Source organism: Myotis myotis, unplaced genomic scaffold, assembly GCF_014108235.1.
Source record: "Myotis myotis isolate mMyoMyo1 unplaced genomic scaffold, mMyoMyo1.p scaffold_m19_p_5, whole genome shotgun sequence".
Classification (NCBI taxonomy): domain Eukaryota; kingdom Metazoa; phylum Chordata; class Mammalia; order Chiroptera; family Vespertilionidae; genus Myotis; species Myotis myotis.
Window position 1 is genome coordinate 37,092,035 of NW_023416357.1, and position 4,876 is coordinate 37,096,910.

Here is a 4,876-nt window from a genome sequence, read left to right on the forward strand (position 1 = left end):
TCAACACTCTGCTAGAGCACATGATCTCAGCATTTGACAGAGACTCTCACCTTGTGAACGAGGTGGAGGAATGTGGCCCAGATGATCACAAAGATAGATGCTAATTATGAATCAGTGTCAGCCCAGAGTCTCTAATACCCCAGGATTCTGTCTTCAAACTTGTCCTGTTCATTGAGTAAGTAGCTGAGAAGACAGCTGGCTGGCTTTTCTCCTTCTTTAATGGGTAGGAGAGGTGGCCAATATCTTGAATGGCAGAGTGAAGATCCAAAGCCAGATTGAACAATAAAAATTTTAATTGGAATAAATATAAATCTTATCCTATATAATAAAAGGATAATATGCAAATAGACCAAACGGCAGAACAACCAGAATGCCCACAGCCCCTCCCCCCCAGCCAGCCCGCCCCCGATGGCCCCCATCAGGCAGGCTGGCTGGACCCCACCAGTGCATGAATTCATGCACCAGGCATCTAGTATAAATATAAAACCCTATACTTATTAATTCTCTCTTCTAAAATCTACCAAAATGACAGTAGATAGATTTTTCTTTAAATAAAAATGTAAGTCCACAAGGACAAAGAGAATGAGAGAGGAGAATTAGTAGATAGTGAAACAGGAATTTGGGGGGTAAAATAGAACAGGTTTAGGAAATATTAGACATTTTGGAAATTAGGGGAACCATGGAGGAAGCACAGGGCTGCAGAGCAGCAGAAGGTATAGTTCCATAGAATGGGGGAGCTGGAAAGCTGCAACAGGTACATTTCCATAGAATGAGGGAGCTGGGAACAGCAAAAGGTCTATATTTACAAAATAAAGAGAAGGAAGCCCTTCATTCAGAGGGAGAAGAAGAAAGCCCAAAGGGGATAGGAAAACAATAAGGAAGGATTTGGGGAAAACCTCACATGTCCCATGTAAGGTTCAACCTTTGAGCCCAGGAGTTACTATAGTAACCAGTCTAGGGGAATAGTGGCCAATCAGAGGGGATATCAAGGCAGGAAGATCTGCAGCCTTTATAAGCCATAGGAAAATGAACTCAGTGGGACCCTTTCCCCCTCCCTTCTTGGGAGCCCATTCTGTGGGACTCTTTCCCTCTCCCCATGTGGGAGTCTGTACTTGTTCTTCAATAAATCTCCACCTTTGCTATACCAGTTTCTGTCCGTGGACTCATTCTTCAATTCTGGTGAACAAAGAATCCGGGTTCCAGTCCAAAAATTCCGTATCAATAGGAGATATGAGCAACAATTAGAAAGATGGAAAGCAAATGGTAACAGATTTGGCAGAACCCACCACTAAAGTGTCTGCAAAGAGGGATGCCAATGAAATGAAACCAAGTCACCTGGAAAGACCTAAGATTAGGAGGTCCAGATTCTGCAGAAGGGAGTGGTGAAGCATGGAGTGAAAAGTAGAAATCTGTGAAAATATTAATAGAATGAACTGTTTAATGAGTGTTTCCATTCATTGAGGAGGCTCAACAGAAGTTAGACAACTGCTGATAAAATATGGTATAAAAGTGATTCAAGCATTGGGTAGAAACTTAGCTCAATGACTTTTAAAGTCCCATCATTTCTGTGATTCTAATCTGTGGATGCCAAAGGACTTCGGTAACTTATGCATGTAGTTCCTACAAGAGTTCTATAGGTGGCGCTGCGGTACAAGATGAGACTCAGCAAAGGGCTATTCTTACCTGATTCTCCTGGGCTATACTAATGTCTGTGGTGATAGGTAAAAACTAGAATGTTTCTGGATTTTTTTAAAAATATATTTTATTGATTTTTTACAGAGAGGAAGGGAGAGAGATAAGAGAGTTAGAAACATCGATGAGAGAGAAACATCGATCAGCTGCCTCCTGCACACCTCCTACTGGGGATGTGCCCGCAACCAAGGTACATGCCCTTGACCGGAATCGAACCTGGGACCCTTGAGTCTGCAGGCCGATGCTCTATCCACTGAGCCAAACCGGTTACAGCATTGTTTCTGGATTTTTTAAATCAGAAACCTGACCAATAGATTCACAGCATCTAGGCACTACAGTGTCAATATCAGCCCAGTAGTAGGTATAGTAGTTCTAGTACCTAGTATGAGTCTTTATGCATTCATTTGTCATTCTTCTTAGCTCTGGCCTTCTGCCTTATGCATATCTCAGCTGTGACACGTCTCTTCAGTGTATCTGTCATTCTTGGGCAGCAAAATAAGTCACATGCCAAAGCAACTGCTCCTTCACATCCCAAGGGCCCTCCCTCATTGTGCATACCCTTCACCTAAGGACTCCTGGGAGCGTGAGGCTCTCCATAAGCCTTATCTCCCTCGATTTAAATAATAATAAGTGCTCACTTGAACAGCACTTATACTACAACTGAAATGATACAGAGAATAGTATGGCCCCTGTGCAAGGAGGACACGAAAATTCGTAAAGCATTCCATGTTTTTTGTGGTACATATGCACAATGGAATACTACTCCTCCAGAAGAGAGGATGAAATAGCACCATTTGCAACATGGATGGACCTTGAGAATATTCTGCTAAGTTAAATAAGTCAGGCTGAAAAAGCTAAGAACTATATGATTTCATTCATATGTGGGATATAAAACTGAAACTTGTGAACACAAACAGCAGTGAGATGACTGCCAGAGGGAAGGGGGTGGAGGGAGAAGGGGGCCTAATATAAGGTGACAGGAGAAGATTTGACTTTGGGTGGTGGGCATATGGTACAATATACAGATCTTGTAACATAGAAACCCACACCTGAAACCTATATGTTTATGTTGACCAATGTCACCCCAATCAATTTAATAAATAAATATTTTAAATTAAAAAATAAGAAGAACAAAACAAAACAAAAAACCATTTTTCCCCCATACAATGTTAGGCCAGTATCTCAAATATGATTGTCTCTGGCTCTCCTCCCTTTCCCACAGCTAAAGGAGATTTATATTTTGCTTCTTAAAAGCTAATTACTCAATAGCTAGCTCTTCCTGACAAATTTTGCCACTCATAGAAGCTGTAAATTCTGATTTATTTATTCCTCTTACTGGCTGTAGATTTATAAGGTCCATGGGAAATTTTTGCTCTGCACCAAGGAGTACCTACATCAATTCCATAAATTCAGATAACCTTGCTTCTACATTCAGGTCCCAATTCCAGGAAAACTTTCTAACATTAGGAATTTATAAAACTGTCAAATCCACTGACTTTTGGCATAATTTGCCTCTTCCAGAACACACTAATTTTTTTTTTCCCTAATGCTATTAGTCTGCCCAAAAACCCAGGTGACTTTTTTTATGTTGGGTATAGTCTAACTGACAAAAAATTGTGAGTTGAGTGGGAAAAAACTCCACACTCATTCTTCCAGTGACTAGATTTTCAATAGCAATGGCATGCTTTCACCTAATTCCAAGTACATGTCCTAATTTGGCCCATTATACACTATTAAAGAACCAAAAACTCAACCAAGTAAATTTAAAGGTTTAATTGGCTTTATTAAACAATTCATGAATTGGGCAGAATCCCATCTAGTAAATAAAAGGTGCTCTTAGCAGCTGAACAAAGTGGAAGGTTTTTTATAGGCAGAAACTGGGACAAGAAAATTATTTCAGACAATGTTACCTCCCCTTAGAGGAAGGCAGGGTGTTTTATCGGGCAGATTACCAGGAAATCCCAACTGACTGGTTTAAAATTCCACTCCGGAAAAAAGGCTGAAACTCCACTTAGATTAGGTATTAAGTGGGACTTAGAACAAGTGATTCCTGTTTGGGGTCTGCTGTTTCTTATCAAGAAGGCACAGGTCCCCCAACATCTGACTGACTCTGGTTGTTTTGTCTGTTTGGGTTATTTTCTGAAGTAGCCTCTATACTAACTTGATCTGAACTGAAGAATAGGATGTAGTATCTCACATTTCCCATCTGTCCTAATTCTTATACCAACTTTCTAGATTTGATCTTTCTGTCCTTTGGAGAAAACAGAAATAACTTACTGTATAATTAAAGTAATTAATAAGCACTAATGGAAACATCTTTGAATTGTTTGCCCCACAGAAGAAAGGGTAGCACCTGGCTAGTAAATCCTCCAACAAAATCATTTCTATGGTTTCAAAAATGTTCTCAGCACTTCCATCACTTGTGTAAGTGATCCATATCACAAAATAGAAAACTTTCAAAGACATACTATGTAATTCATTGGACATGTAGATTCTGAAATGTTTATTTTATATTTCATATATTAATAGCACATACTTCATTTCTTAAGGAGCTTATAAAAGCAGGGAGTGGTGCTCTAGTGATCCTTGTAATCTATAGCTACCAGGCAAATTACAGAGTTTATTTGTTGAAAAGGGGAAAATTTTAACTTTGTGGATTCAAATTCAGCATTCAAGCCCCTATTCAAGCCAGATTCATTAATACTGTATGATGAAACTGTGTGCTGGGAGACCCTACGGATAAAACAAATCAGTAACTCTATTTCTAATTCATATATTTTTTACATGTGTGGGGAAGGGAGGCGGGGGTGGGGGGGCCGGGGGCCTTGGGGCATGCTCCCTGAAGAGAGAGCACCTAATTCATGCATTTTAAACATAGACACGGCTTGTATCACACCAGAGTTACAGATGAGATTAAGAGAAACTTCAAAGCTGATAAAAGAGCTGCTCAAAAAAAAAGAATTGATAACATTGAACAATGGCAAGGTCATAGGGACATCTGTGCTCTCTTCATTATAGGTGGGGATATGAGTGAAATAACTTTTCTTGGAGTAAAATTGACCAATTATTATTAAAATTCCAATTATAAGCACTGTATGACCCAATTGCCTAACTTCTCAGAAAATATTCTATGAGATTATTGAAGTTCATAAGCTCTATGTTCAAGATGTTCATTGTGCTTTGT

The 4,876-nt window shown here is 39.6% G+C and overlaps 1 non-coding gene across 1 annotated transcript; it reads left to right on the plus strand.

The window, feature by feature from the left end:
* The first annotated feature begins 2,322 nt into the window (after positions 1-2,322).
* LOC118657148 lies at positions 2,323-2,426 on the plus strand. The gene has a single exon (XR_004967884.1). It is a non-coding gene; the product is annotated as a U6 spliceosomal RNA (small nuclear RNA).
* The last annotated feature ends 2,450 nt before the right edge of the window (positions 2,427-4,876 follow it).